Source organism: Numida meleagris, chromosome 5 (genome assembly GCF_002078875.1).
Source record: "Numida meleagris isolate 19003 breed g44 Domestic line chromosome 5, NumMel1.0, whole genome shotgun sequence".
Taxonomy (NCBI): Eukaryota; Metazoa; Chordata; class Aves; order Galliformes; family Numididae; genus Numida; species Numida meleagris.
Genome location: NC_034413.1, coordinates 26019981 through 26035948, shown reverse-complemented (window position 1 = coordinate 26035948; position 15968 = coordinate 26019981). Strand labels below are relative to the sequence as shown.

Sequence of the window (15968 nt, the reverse complement as noted above, 5' to 3'; positions counted from 1 at the left end):
CCGCTGGGACCGCAATGCTGCCTTCTGGAGGGCCGGCTCCGAGCGCCCTCACGGCGCCTGCCGCTGCGGACGGAGCGGCGGTACGGGGCTGCTGCGCTCGCTAAGGAAGCGAGCGGCGCGTATCGTCCGCCATTTCACCCGCGGCCAGCGCGCCGCAGCGCCGCCATTTTGAGTGCGGGCGCCGCCCTGCGGCTGCCGCTCCCCACCGCCGCCCCGTGCCGCCCGCACCCGGCCCTGCGGTGGTCGACCTCCTCGGCTGTGCCTCGCGGGCACCAAGCAGCAGGTCGCTGCCCCCGCAGAGAAGGGCGGGAGGGCTGAGCTGCTGAGGGCGTTCTCATCCCACTGCCTTCTCTTTGCAGAGTGTGTACTGAGTCTGCGAAGAGCCGCGCCGCGCCGCTTGGCCCCTTGCGCGGGGTCCGTCGCCCTGCCTACCCCTCGGCGCTGCGTGTCACCGCCGTGCGCGACAGCCGCTCCGCGCGCCAGCAGATGGCATCAACTTGGTGAAAATTACCGAGCGAGGCCTCAGCAGTTCCCTCGGTCTTCAAGGAGGATAACGATCCGTCGCCTTCCCCTCCGTTTTGCCGGCGATGCGATGGCCCGGTGAGGCCCTGCCGCCCCGCCACCTGCTCGTGCCGTGGTGTCAGCGGCTCGAGGCCTTGCACTTCACAAGGAGCAGTCTGTTCCAGCCGGGGCTATAAAGCTGCCCCTTGTCGGCTCGTCTATGCAGTTACCACTCTCTTCCATGCCAATATGTTACCTGCTTTGTGTGCCTGAGGTGAGCTCTGGTGCAGATAACCATGCCACATAAGCACAAAATACAACATTGTGTTCATAAATCAGGAATGTGCGTTTCCAGCCCTGACCCAAGCGGAGCCTTCTGTGGGTGCTCTAGCCCTTCCAGGACTGAACCCTCCATTTGGCAGCTTCATTAGCAGTTTCTTCCAGCCTCAGTCCAACTGGAACTTTGAGCTTTTTCCAGCCCTATCCCTATTCCTAAAACTACCCTATCGCTAGCCCTTGAAAAACCACTGCAGCACGTGCCTAGAGTATGGATTTCCCGAGGGATTTTCCGTTTGCAGTCCTTGTTTTCCTTTAGCAGCACCGTGCCAGCTGAAGCTTTGGCTTTTTAAATTAAAAAAAAAAAATAAAATTTCTCTCCATCCCTAACTGTAAGCCTGATGCTGAACCAAAGGCCAGTGATACTGTACAGTCCAGAGCCTTAATATTGTTGGGAGAAAATTTCTTTTGGCAGCCCTATTTCTCTTTGCCAGGCCTTTTCCAGCTCAATCCCTGCTGCATTTCAGGCTTTCCCTTTTTCGCTGTGCTAATCCTAACCATAGTTTGAGCTATAAGCCAGGCACTATTGAGAAACACAGTGTTCTTCAGAGGAGAATTCTTCTGGCAGCCTTAAGTTTGCTTTGGCAGACCCTTTCCAGCCTCACTCCAGCTACAGCTCTGTAGTTTCTTCCAGCCTCAGCACTACATATGGGTATGGTTCTTCACAGCCAAGTAAAACAGACTGTGAGAGCCTTGAGCCAGGATCAAAGACAAATATAACGAGAAAAAAAAGGTGTTGAATACAGAATGAAGTACAGAAATAGAATGAAAGTTGCAGATAAACTTTTGAGGACTGTGGATCCGGAGCTTCCTTGTTTAAACCATAAGAAAGGGAATATAGTGAACTGCTAGTTCTCAAAGTCAGATAAGAGAGATCAGGTGTGAGAGAGGTCTAAAAATGCACCGGCACCTAGGATCTTGAAGAGGAATTTGAATGAGAAGAACGAAGCTCAGGAACACACTATAGAAGTGTGGAAATTCCATGTGTGAGGGCCATACCTAGTGGGGTTCAAGGTCTGATTCTTACTTACTCTGAAGATTGTTGACTTCCCTTTGGAGTAAATGGAAATTCAGAGCTTTGAAGTCTGTAGCCCCAAGGTCTCCTAAAACAGAATAAAGAAAAGCCAGTTTCAGTCCACAAATGATGTTGTTTATTTAGAGTCTTGTAGTATTTATTCCAGAGTTTATAACACTCTAAAATTGCTGGGTACTAAAGGGTTCATTACAATAATTAATATTTAAATGTATAATTCAGTTATTAATAGTGGAATAGTAATAATTTATGCAGGGAATCAAATTTATCTCTCACTACAGCATGTAATCATGTAAAAAAATCTCAGGGGAATTTCAAATAAGATCCTCAATCCTTCTCTGTCCCAAATTGTTTCTTTAATAGACAGTTTTGCCAGAAGCAACTGAAATCCACAAAGGACCCACACTGCAGCAAATTCTGCTGTTGAGACTGTCTCATAGAAACTGACCTGCTAGCAGATATGCTTTTTCCAGTAGGTGGTCAACAAATTTAAATACTCTAGCGAGCAAAAGCAGTGAATGCAAATGAGTGGGAAAACAGTGGCCTCTTATGTATGCGAGTCTCAAACCATCTAGGAGGTTTTGAGTCAAAAGTAGCAGGCTGCATCCACTCTGTTGGTGCCACTGTAACACGCCTTTCTCTCAGGCAAGCGGTAGCTTCAGTCACTGTGCAGCTTTGTATTACTGCAGAGCTTCGAAGCAGCTGGCTGAGCTTTTGCAGTAGTTCAAGCTCACACTGACAAAAATGTGGAATAACAGCATGACAGCAAAGCTCATTGGTGAGGTGGCAGCCAAATGCACGCATAAAAATTGCTTTTTAAGTCTGATCTTAATAGATCTTAATGCTCTTCATAGCATTGTGTTCAAATATACTGTGTCCCCAACACCTGGAGGAGAATCGAGTGTTTTTTAGCATCTTCATTAATAACCTGGATGATGGGACAGAGTGCACCCTCAGAAGGTTTGCAGATGACTCAAAGCCATTGGTTGTGCTGCCATTTAGAGGCATGCTGAGGGGCGGGAGAACTGGGTAAATGGGAATGCCATGAAATTTAAGAAAGCAAAATGCAAATTCCCTCCCCTGGAGAGGAGCAGCCCCATCCACCAGCACCAACAGGGGCAGAGCAGTTGGAGAGCAGCTTTGCAGAGAAGGTCCCGGGCTGAACATTAACTAGCAATGTGCCCTTGCCACAAAGAAGGCTAAAGATATTCTAGGTTGCATTTGAGAGGGTGTTGCCTGCAGGTCAAGTGAGGCTCTTCTGTGAGTCTATGAAATGCCAACATTATGATTCCTCAAAGATCCACTTTTGTTTTTACAGAAATAATGTGCACCAACAATACGTTTGGAAAATATGAAACATTTTCCCCAGATGGTATATATATATCAAAAATGACATTTCCAAAGAAACAAAAATACAAAAGAAAAAAACAGAAAGATAATGTTCTTTGAAGACAGATGAAGAGAAATCAAAAGGATAAACAGGAAAAGTTGTATTGACATAAAATTCTCTTAGGATTTTAATTTCAATGGCTTGTGATTTCACCTACAGCAGGCTTTGCATTTGCTGGATATCTTCTAATTATCTATGCTGGATCAAGTTTTTGATATTAGTGGGTTAAATTGTGCAGGAGCAGAAGACTCCGCTGTGTAGGGACTTTGAGGATCCCAAAGGGATGTGCGAGGTCAGCAGGGCAAGCTGCAGGTGCTGCCTCCCAGGCAAGAGCCAGGTGCGGAATCAGCCCTTTTGCTGCTTCCCCAGCCTTGCGAGCCCCCAGGAGTGACATGCCCAATCACGGGTTGCTGCCAGGGCATAAGGGATGGTGGTGAGCAGCTGCAGTGCTCTAGGGGGAAAGCTGGTCTGACTGCCTGCACTCCCGAGGAGATTAATGCTTCCCTCCTCAAGTCTTGTACGAGAAACATGTATTTCCAAAGAATAAAGTCAGCTGTACTTACAGATAAATGATTTCTGAAGGGGTTTCGTGTCTTGCCATAGAAATGAGGATCACCGCTAATGCAAGCATCTTCCAGGAAATACCATTCAAGGTATTTTCAGCTGGGCATTCTGCTTTCCCAGTCACCTGAAACAGGACAGTAAGATGCTTAGGTGTAGCCCAGTGCGGTCCTGAAAAGCCACGTGAGCTGCAACAAGCCTATTCCTCTGTTAATAAATAGGGTCAGTGTGAATTTTGAAACTTAAGGTTTGGACACAATAGACATGGCATCCTTCTGCACAAAAAGACATCTCTGTCAATTGTTCACATGATTGTATTCCTTGGCAGAAAATAAATAAATCTGTGGTTAGCACTATTTCTCATTAGGGTAAACCTTGCCATTGAATTTTTTCAAATTAGAACTGAAGAAAAATATTTTGACTTTGTGGCAGTGCTGACTGTAACATTCCAAGTCTCTCTCCTAGCAGACTGCGGGGGACTTTTGGACTGAATTTGTTCCTGCTATTTATGTGACAAACTCACATTCATTAGGCATCTAATGTAAGCATTTAACATTAGATATCGTAGAACAGTGCAGTGTAAAGGGAATTTGGAGAGCCAGATTGATATGAAATCATGTATTTTTCATTAATTATATATTTTACATCTGATACGGAAAATGAGGATGACAGCATTCATTTCTATTTCTGAATTTAATGACTGTTAAAATATGTGAAGGTCTGTAAACTTGAATGTCAGATCCCGAGTTCAGTAAATTGCTTAAGCTCATGAGTAACTACAGCACTAGTTGAAACAGCACCCTAATGCTTTGAACTTAAAGCATAAACTCAGACGGTTGCTTTAGTTGCTCGGGAGCCGTGCTTTGGTTACTGAAGTGCTCAAGGAGAGATGAAGATGAGTGCTTGTGTGAGCAAGGACCTGACGCTGGATGAACAAGGACCTGCACCAAATGAATAGAGACACTGAACGTTTTGTTCACTGAAGATTCTGTTTGAATAAATTGTACGTAAAAGGACATTTTGTTTTCTTGATCCATGTTTTGGAGTCTGTAGTTCGAATTATTTGTTTACATCAAATGATAAGAGAAGCTAGAACAGTTTTAAAATTTTTCAGTGGAAAGGTGAAATCTACATTGATGACATGAGACTGCTCAACCTCCAAGAAACTGCTATTCATTTTCTTTAAATAGAACAAATAATCATTTTCTTAAATGCTTCTGAGCTCGATACTGCAGCAAAAAAAATGACTTGGGGCTTTTACTAAAACCACTGCCTGTGCTTTCTAATTACTTTTAACATGCAGGGCACTGTTCTTTGGCAACTTCTTTTTAAAAAAAAAACCTCTTTGAAATTCAGTAAGCTTTGATTTAAAGTGATTGGTTTCCACCTGGATGGAGTGAAATTTTCTTCTTGGGAAGTTTATTAGTACATTAAAAGATGCAAATTAATTCATAATTCTTTCAGCTCATTCTCTTGGGAACAATTATACGAGGAAATTATTGATGTACAAGAAAACAACAGTTAAAAATCTCAAAGGGCAACATGGGTGTGGAATATATGAAAACATTTAGACCTAGCTAATAGCGGAACTTGGTTATAATAATAACAGTTCATAAAGCAATTTGCGTTTATCTCTATTTGCAATCTGATAGCAGCCACGTAGTGCACACGAGGAATCAAATACCAGCAAAGGCCCCAATGTCACTGAAGTGCTAACGAAATGCAGTGTGAGAAGCTGAACACACACTTCCAGGGTTTCCAGGATCATAGCCAAACCTAAGGCTCCGATCAATCCACGCTTTCAATGTCTCTGATATATACCAACCATTCAATGATGACTGCATTCTAAACTATCACCTCAACGTAAGCCTCTGCACTCTGATAAATAAGCCAAATATTTTCATCTGGATGATGAACGCCTCTTGGGATGAAGTTAATATTTGATGAAAAAACAGCACGCAGATTTGCTTTTTAGGCCTTATTTTTTCCTCCTTTTAGTTAAGGTGTTAGCTCAACCACTTCCCTTTCTATTTTTCTTTGCATAATTTATCCTACATGCTTTTAATGTTATGTATCTGGTGAAAACTTCAGATATTTTTACAATCAGAGTCATAGCACAGGATCTCAGCAGGGAACAGGTAACTGCTTGCATTTCTGCTGCTAGCACTCCCTGACATCCAGATAGCAGTGTAAAAGACTGAGGGAAATGCATGTTCTCACACCATAAAACAAGCATCACTACCGATGGAAGTTTGTCCTGAACACAGACATTATCCTCTCTTAAAGAAGTTGATCTTTCAAACTTGAATCATAATATACATCAGTCAAGCCACTCTTGTTGAACAACATCAATTTCCTTGAGGTCTTCACATGGAAAGTCTGGGTGTAGCCTGAAACACTGGGGCAAGATGATAAACAGGGATGGCACCTGAACTGGGAGCAAGGTTATGGATATGCAGGTGCAAAATCACTCGTCTTAGACAGAAAGACTCATGCCTTTCTCTGCAAACTCTAAGGAGTACCATTCACAAATCTTTACATTTGAAAAAATAAGATGTTTTCAGAACAGAGTAAGAATTGAAATAATAAAAATCTAAATATTATGAATTGACAAAGATAAATCCTTGAGAAGAAAAGCAGACATATATTAGGACCATTGTACACACGAGTCGTCAGACAATATTTCTTGTGTTATTTTCTAGTGACAGCAGGCCACTTTCAGCACTCCCTCCTGCCAAAATATTCCCAAATCCCAGCCCTTGCTTTGATAATGGATATAAAGGTAAAGTGAAGTTGCTTACATGTGAAAAACTGCTATTGAAAGTATCGCTCACATTGCTGTTGTCCTGTGCCTGCAGCTGCCTGATGGGATTGCTGTTTCCTTCTGCCCAGCTGGGGCAGGTGGCAGCTGCCAGGGGAGCAGCTCTGACAGTTCAGTTAAGGCTGCTGAGAAAAACCGTGGATGACTCCCTGCCTAATGCCATCGTTCTGTATATTTAAATGAGCATATGGACTTACTGGAAAAAAAGGAGGGCACACTTCATGCATAATTACGTTATTTAACATTCCTGTGTCTACTTCCCCTAGGCTCTTCTAGCTAGCTTGCTCTCTGCTGATTTCTCCTAGAGACCTACAGCCCCACAAACTGGCAGATAAATAGATGCCAAGGATTTGGAAGACCATTTCTGAGAGAGAATACTGACAAGGGGCCATTGCAGTTAGATCTTCAAAAGCAGTTTTAACTAAATGAAAATACAATCTCAAGGTTTGTTTATCTATCTATTTATTTATTTTGCGAAAGGCAGGACAGTAAGTCATTTTTCATGTACCCCTTATTTTTCTCCTTTCGAAAACAAACAAAACCAAAAAAAGCTTCAGAGGAAGGATAGGCTATATGGGAAGATCTGTGATGTGCTGTGGGCATCAAAGCAGTGAGGCCAGAGCAGGCTTTCTGTAACCAAAATTTCACTCTGAAGTGCATTATCTTAAAGGATCACTGCAAAGCCCTAGAGAAAATTCAAGTTAAATAGCATGAATGTTCTGGAGAAATGACTATAGTGTCTATTCTAGTTAATCATGGTCATTTCTATCCACACAGACAGCAGACAGAGAAAAGAAGTGCCATGTAAGGACAGTCCTTCACAAGGAGTTTCCCCCATATAGACAAGCACAGAGGCTTGGGTTAATGTAAGAACTTGGCATGCTGCAGATAGGAGGTGAGAGCTCCTCTATAAATCAGTCTTGCTCTGGGTTTGATTGCTGTATTTCTGGGACATGGCCCTTGGCACTGTACTCTTTCAGAAGCAAGCTTCTGATTACTACCAAAGCAGAATTGGTATAGGTGCATAAAATGGAGACACTGAAGCAAGTCACTTTGAAAATGCAGAGCTGCCTCACTGACCAAGCGAATTCACTTAGGCTGCTGACGTGTTCCATGACCAAAGATTGCTCCTCTAATGGAGGTGACATACCTCAGCTGGTGCAGCTTTCTTCCCAGTAACCAGAAAGCAAATGAACTGGAATTTTGATTCTCAGCGTGAAAAAAAAAATCTCTGAAATGGATATTGTTTCACCTGTGATCATAAATGAGAATGAGTGGTGAGCAAGTGCCATGAAAACACACCGGTTTAATCTTAAAGATATTTATAGGAAGTCTCACTTATGGCTAAATGATGGAGAACAGTTATAATCTGTTATACTTAATTTACTACTACATAAGTAAAAATGTGCTAAGAGCAGCATACTTGTTAAATTAAAGCTTGCTTAATGATTACATAGCAGTTGGGAATAACATCCAGTTAAAGAGTAAGCAATAAATAGATTTTTCTTCAGAATTTTTCATAATGGGAAAACAAGATGACAGAAGCCCTTTACATTTCCGCTGGTTATGAAAAGAAACAACATATCAGAAAGGAGACTAGGAGGGATTTCTTTTAAACGTTAATTTGTGGTAGATATTGGAGTACTTATTCCTGCTGATACAACTACCATGAGGAGGCTACTGGCTCTCATTCTGCACCCCATCACAGCAGGTTGAGCTGAAGTCAGTAATAGTATCATTCAGACTGAAGGGGCTGGAAAAGACTGGATAAAATACTGGTCTGGATACTACTTATCTTAATATATTTGTTGTTTCTGTTCTCGTCACGACAGTATCTGAAAATGTGAGGCATCAAATCAATAGTAATGGCAAAAACACCAAACCTCCGATAAATGCTGGTGATTTCCTCATTATGGAGTGAGGATTTTAGCTGAGTTAGGGTTATTTTTCAGGTATGGAATAGCCTTGGTGATCCTGGGGTGGTGCTGACAATGATGGGGATATGTAAATAAACGTTGGAAATGTAACAGCCTTTCTGATGGAAAGGTGTTCTCCAAAGGTTGGGCTTAGGTATGTTTCATCAGGAGGCTGCAAGTTATCTGTACAATCTCTTCTGAAGGCTGGCAATAGAAAACACTTCTTCTGGCCATCATTTTCATATCTCATCCTCGCCTTTTCACTTTTGTTCAAAGCTATCTCAGACCCAAACATAATAAGAAAAGGGGACGCTAATGCTAGGTAATCTGTAATTTAACAATTACAATTTTCACAGTATTTCCGTGTCATAATTGAAAATGTTGGGAAAAAAAAAATAATTTCAATATGAATCACAAAATTAATTACTGAAGTTACATTTAGAAGCAACTCAATTATTTCTAAATATGAAAATGACTGTACCCTCATTTTTTTCTTTTTCTATCATGTACGCATTTCAAAAACATGATATTTTTTAATTCAGTAATTTAGTGAAAGATTATGATTTTCTTTAATCTTAAGTGTGAAAAGTCCTCTACAGCAATCCAATTTGAGATTGTTTTTGTGTCACCACCTTTCAGTGTAGGAGCTTTATAAAGTAAAGCATCAGCAGTTCAGGGCCTTGTTGCATCCGCTCTGTGTGCCAGTGTGAGTGGAAGCCATAGTTCAAAGCTCAGTCACCTCTAGATGTCTTTGGTAGAACTTGTGTATGACAGTGCTGCACAAAATCAAGAGCAAGGATCACTGGGGACTTGCAGGCCTTCATGTGCTAATGCAGGATGAAAAAGGCCAGAGGTGTGATCTTAAAGCATCCTCCTTAAGCTTGTCCCGACAGCCCCATACTGGAGAACTGTGGAGGTCTGGATTGGGTTCCCACTGGATGACAAGCCAGCTAAGTTGTCCTGAATCAGAGCTACAAACCAGTGCTTGCTTTGTGTCTTTGGCAGTCAGCAGCCCTCTCCTTGCACATCCAGATCCATGCTGCAAACAATGCAGTGACAACATGCAAAAGGGACCTGAACTCATCTTGTGCATGCATGTCTTCATCTACATGCTGTGCTACAGCATCAGATCATTATTTTTCTTTCTATACACACACTCTAATTGCATGATATTGGCAAAGGAGAGCTGCAAATGTAGATGTGTTCACTCATTGTTTAATGATGCTTGCATAATTGGTGACATATGGGATCTTAATGAAGACTACATGCAGTATGCTGTTTGTCTAATAAGAAATTTAAAGTGCATCTTTTTGTGGTTTATAGTATGATCACTAAGAAGGCTGGAATTAGTGAGATTCCTATGTGACTGAGGGAAAAGCTTTCTGTCATTTTATATTCATAAAGAAAAATTTTGAATTAAAAAGCTTTTATTTCTTTTCATGGAGGTACCATAGGTAAGGACTCTGAAGTGTACCTAGTGTTGATCTAAACAAGAGTTACTAAAAGTTCGGGAATCGTTATCTTGCAGAGAGTAAATCCTCTCACCCATGATAAATTATAAATATTGCACTGGCTATACAAAAAGGAGCTCTTAGTGATGTTTGCTTATTTGGGACCCATGCAAACCTACAAACACAAAGAACGCAACCCACAACCTGATTTTAATTGAAGACTTTTTTCCCCAGACATTGTAGGCACATGCTGGCTGTGACTGAAGACTTTTTTCCTCAGACAATGTAGGTACATACTGGCTGTATTTGTTATATTCTGAAGTTATTTTGACTCACTGCAGACTTCTGCATGTAAAGTAAGGCCCGGGAAAGTCAGATACACTTACTCTCCTTTTCCTGAGACAGTGCTAAACAGCCCAGCCTATAAGATGCTGCTTGCGCCCTTTGAAATGAAAGTCTGAAAAAATCTGTGTATTTTTGGCTGTAATCATTAAGTCTTAGCATTCCTCAAAGGAAAAGCAAGCGCACCAGCTTTCCTTTGCTAACAACACAGAATTCTCAGTCATTTGGTGGCATCATTTTTCAGAGCTGCCCTAAACTAAACCCCTATAATTCAGCCCCACAGAAGTTTTTAGAACTGCTTTTTAGATTAAGTCATGAAGAAAAAAACACTGGAAGAACATTCAACACTTAAACGGTTTTGGGTTTTGAGTCCTGTGTCTTGAAAGGGTCTATGTTTATTGGGCTTATGATGGAAAGTCAGTCTCAGCCTTAACTGTGGAGCAAATACATACAAGCTCTGCATAGTGATGCTGCTATGTAATTTATTCCTCTGAAATGTTCTGTCTTACTGCGGATACCCATGAAAGCATACTGGTGAATACACAGACTCTGGGGGGCAAATTATATATAAGAGCAGCAGAAGCTGCTTTCCGTGAAGACTTAACAGAACTAGATACTTTTGCAAGTGCTTAATAGTATTTATTCATAAAAGGGAAGTCATTAAATCTCTACTCTGCAATTTGGATATTACGAATCATTTAGCATGCACTCGGGAAAGCTGGTTTGTCCTACTAAGAAATAAATACAAAAAATTCAGATGCATAGTGACCATATTTTTGAATGTGAACTAGATGGCAACATGCAACTTTTAATAAGGAGCCCAAAGAAATTATAAGTTGCTAAAATTCAAGGACAGCTAGGCATTCCATCTTTGGCAGCCATACTTTTCTCTGCCAACCGCAGTAAAAATGGGAATTTAGTGACGCTTTCTTTTAGCATGAACAGAAATAGTTGGTTGTAAAAACAAACCCAATGAAATATTCAGCAATAAAATGGTAAAGTCACTAAATAATGCATTCATTTGGCTCTAGAGGCTGACCTCCGTGAAATTCTTTGGAGGTGAAGTGCAAACTATTATTTTGGCTATGGTGTACTCCTAGGGAAACACTGCTATGAGAACTCTATATTTCACAATGAAAGTTGCTCATTTTTTAGCTTAAATTATGCATATTCTTCAGTAGGTGGCCTTGTTCCTTCTTAGGAGGTACTGAATCAATAGCCTGGCACAGTGCTAATGGGCACTTTGCTGCTTGAGGTGCCATCCTTCAGAAGACAGACTGAAAGCAAGGTCTCTTTTCTTTCTGATTTGGATGTCTCTTACAGCATTTTTTTTTCCTTTTGTTCAGTATTAAAGGTGTTAGTGTCTTGGCCACAGTCCAATTTGGGTAATTACATTCTGTCTCTCTAAATTTTGCTTTGTGCAGTTTTAATTTAATATGGTGTTCTTCTTCTCTTCCTTCCTGCCCTAAGTTGTTTTGTGTCATTGCTGGGCACTATTAAATAACCACCATATTTCCCCCGAGACAGCTGCATTTTAAAGGGGGGTACGGTGAAGCCTGCAAACGCAATTTGTGAACCATTCCCAGAGAAGGAAACACAAGATCACTTGCAATTGTTATGTGCCAATATTTACCTGGACAAACTCCAGCTTTTCTGCTGCCCTCCAGTAGTTTGCTTTCATTTGGACTTTAATTACCCAGGTGAAAACAGGCAGATGAAGGGAACACCATCCCTCCTCAAGAGGACGCAAGGCTCATGCTTGAGAGACTTTTTTGGGTAGGCTAGTGGCTTTTATCCTTTGTCTGAGAACCTAAGTTGCCACAAGCAACCTTCCTCCATAACAACACGAGTTAGTTAGCCACAGTTCAGTTTGTCTTTGGCTGCCTTCCCTCTGTCTCATCCCTCTTTCAGGGTCAGTCTGTCCTACCAGGGGAACTGCACAAGCCTCAGCAAAGTTTGCCTTGTTACACCAGGGCTACTCCTTCACCTAGCACATTCTGATGAGCTCTGCAGGAGACCAGAAAGGAAGACAATGTCAGAGAGTTTCTGGCTTTAGCTTAAAAAGTGACCTTCCTGATGGACTTTATTGTACCTAAACTCAACACCTTGAAGTTTAGTGTTCTGACTGAGAAGGCACAGAAGCAGCGCTAAGAGAAATGCTTGTAGGGTGTAGCATGTGGATGGGGCTGGTGTGGTGGGAGTTGTGAGAGAAAGGAGCAGTCTGAGCTCCTCATAATGAGAAGCACTACACAGCCTCTGCCATGAAGACCAGAGCTGCAGCTTCCCAGTCACTGACCTGGAGACCTTCCCCATGGCCCAGAGCTGCGGCCCACTGCCACCATGACCCCAGAGCAGCAGAGGCCAGACAGTGCTGTGGGCTGCTGAGGGCAGCTTACTCCAGCAGTATTTATTTATAAGAGCTCTCTTGGCTGAAGAGTCTGCAAGAAAGTCTGGCGGTTGCTCAGGAAAGGCTCTGGCTTGAAGCCCCCTGGAACAATGAGAACTTGTCTGCTTTGAGCATTCTTTGGAGAGGGGAAAGTCCTGAAGCATTTTGAGAAGCACTGACAGTCATCATGCCTCAGCTGCAGGTTATGCCAATGGCAAGGAGACAAGGTAGAGCTCTGGGGCAAATGCTCCAGGTACTACTTCCCCATGCTTCTCAAACATTGCCTACCTTCTAGAAAACGCAGTATCTGTAACAAAAGGCATTTAGGAGACATCTAGACCCTATTACTCTAGAGTAGCCAAGGGCTTCAGTCTAACACGATTTTTGGTTGGCATGAAACCCTTGTGTGAGCATTGCTGCTCAGGACTGAAATCAATCAGCTGAGCTTCACTGTCCCAGGTTTTGCTACATGTGCATGCTTTTAAGTGCTATAAGGGGCAGGGAATTGTATTACAACACAGAGCACTAGCAAGCCAATTGCACATATCCTTCTGAAGGTGCAAATCAAGGTAGCCCAGTTTTCATCACATTGGTTGAAAAAGTCAGCTAAAAGTAAATATTAAAAATTTATAATACTGGGATGCACTTCAGGTTCAAACTGTGTGTCGACGGTTTACGGGCGTTAGGCCCGATTCCGTGACAAAGGGGACGGGGGACCCAAAGGGCCCACGTCCCGGGAAAAGGGGAAAGGGGAAAAGGGTAGGGAGATGGCCCTGAGAGCAAAGAACAGCGGCAACAATCTGAGGAGAAACAAACTAATTTACTAAATAAGATATCGGAATGCAAAACAACACACTATAATACAATATAATTACAATTTAAGCTGATAAATCCAATACAGAGAGAGAGAATGTCCCAAAATCAAGGTAGGCCTTACTCTACTACCGACGATAAGACGGCTGGAGAGCGAGGTGCTGCCAAGACGAGAGACGGCGGAAAAAGGGACGAGGTCTCGTGATCTGCAAGTTTTTATACTGCGAGCTTCTATCTTTTCCCTCCGGCTGGAAAATGGTAACAAAGGAGCAAAGTGCCGTGGGGACTGTAGTAGTCCTTCTCTTCTGAGAACTAGGTATGCCCACTACATGATGTTATGATGTGGAATACCAATAACCGAAAATCATAAAACCATGACACTGTGTAACAAGATCCATCCAAAATAGGCTTACAGCTAGACCTTCCTCCCCCGATCATGTATTTGGAGTCTTAACATGAAAGTAAGGTCAAAGGAGCAAAACTCTTTTGCTGTAAATCAGCAAGAGCCCACTGATTTTCCAATTTACTGCATTTGAGTAATCTAAACTATGTATTGTCTTGCTTTGCTTTAAAACATTGCCAGAACTTCAGACTTTGAAGCTTTTCGTACCAATAGGATTGTTGCTCTTGATTCCACCATCGTTATTTTTCTTAAAACACAACACGCTTTTAATGTTTAATTTAAATCCATTCTTTCCTCCTCTTACTGAAAGACATTTTGCGTGCGACAATAACATTTTGTACCCCAAATCACCACCATCTGCTTATTTATAGCGAGATCCAACAATAAAGGGAGTTTTTACTAAGCCCTCAATTTTACTAAGCCCTCAATGGGAGCTGGATAATAACAGCATTAGTCATGTGATGACTGTGCTATGAACTCAGTTTTCATTTTTCTGGCAAGAATGAGAGTGTTTCTTTATCAGTCACTGTTACTATTTTACAGTGTTCTGCAACAAGAATGCTAAAAGAACCTTCACTTCCTGAGACTCATCCCTTTTATCACCCATGGCCACTGTTTTACCAGGTATGTAGTGAGCATCTGGTCCTGGTATGCCATTATGTGCCAGGATTAAATGCCTCATTATCTGAGAGGAAAGGTGAACTGCTAAGACTACTGTTTTTGGAATTTGCTGAATTATCCTTAGTGTTACCCTCAAAAAAACAAAAACAAAACCAACACAAAAACAAAGAACAACAAAAGCCCACCACAAGACCAAAAACCAAAACTACAACACCAGGGTTTTAGTGGAGCACCAAAATCAAACAGCTTAAGAAAAAAAGAAGTCAGTCATAGCTATCAGAAAGCAGAGACTAAATAATTGAAGGAACTTGCCTGGCATAAGCATCAGCAGCAAGAAAAGACTCAAATAGGTTTTAAACTTGCATGAAGTTTCTCATAAACTATGATACTGAGGGACTTTGGTAGTAATAATAAAAAAACCCTTCTCTGTTCAAAGATGAGTATGTGGGAAAGAGGAAAGTTAAGCTGACATCCTACTTCAGATGGATCTCTTTTCCTTCTAATGAGAACATGTTCCAAGCACAGTGCAGCACAAAGGCAGACTTCTGCTGCTCTCAGAGTTCACATTTGACCCTTAAAGAACAGTGCGAGGTGGGTAGGAAGTTGTTTTTTTTACTTCAGCATGTTTTTTAAAATCTCATTGCTGCATCTGAAACTATCCCACTGCACTTTTACAGATAGAGCTCTTTGTGCTGCGAAGGTATCTTATTTTTCTAACTTCGATCCAAAATATATTTTATTGGCTTTCACTGTGTTGTACACAAGTGCTCCAAGTTCATAGCACTGAAGAGACATGTATCATGTAAGAACTATGGATAAAGTTCCTGGCAGTTACTCTTCCAGTTATATGTACATAGTTATGTCAGTTGGTGAATAAAGCAAAACTTAGTATTTAAAATATATAGCACTAACTCCTTTTAATACATTACATAGATAGTTGGACCATAGAATTATTCCAGTTTGTAGGGTTATGAGGTTTTGCGCTACTTATCCTACTGGGCACTGTGGCCTACTGCTGAGGCATCAGGACATCCTAGAGCATCAATGTGAACTGGCAAACATCCAAGACCATTTTCAAAGCTAACACTGATTGATAAAAGAGTCTTTATTCCTGCTCTGCTCATATGTGTTTGAATTTGTCTATTAAAATTACAAGTTGATAACACAAGTACCCCTGTCTGAATTACTGGGTTAAGCTTCCTTTTCAGTCAAGGAGAGAAATAGGCATTTCTGGATTTATCTCCTCCTTAGGTAGAAATTCAACGAGCATAGATAAATTATGCTGTAGAAATAACTACTTTTGTCCATTGTCTGTGTGAGAGTGCAGACCACTAACCCTGCTGTAGATGCTGAAAATTTAGTGAGATGCATCTAACACTCAGTCTCTGAGTTCT

At 41.8% G+C, this 15968-nt stretch overlaps 2 long non-coding RNA genes across 3 annotated transcripts in view; one reads left to right on the top strand and one right to left on the bottom strand.

The window, feature by feature from the left end:
* Positions 62-4839, top strand: LOC110399265. Its single transcript, XR_002439058.1, has 2 exons — positions 62-283; positions 360-4839. It is a non-coding gene; the product is annotated as an uncharacterized LOC110399265 (long non-coding RNA).
* LOC110399267 overlaps positions 3842-15968 on the bottom strand; it is a 248452-nt gene continuing 236325 nt past the window's right edge. Inside the window, exon 5 of one of the 2 annotated variants that reach the window (XR_002439060.1) lies at positions 3842-3948. This is a non-coding gene — a long non-coding RNA (uncharacterized LOC110399267). The remainder of the gene's footprint in view (positions 3949-15968) is intronic. The other variant, XR_002439059.1, reaches the window with a different exon arrangement.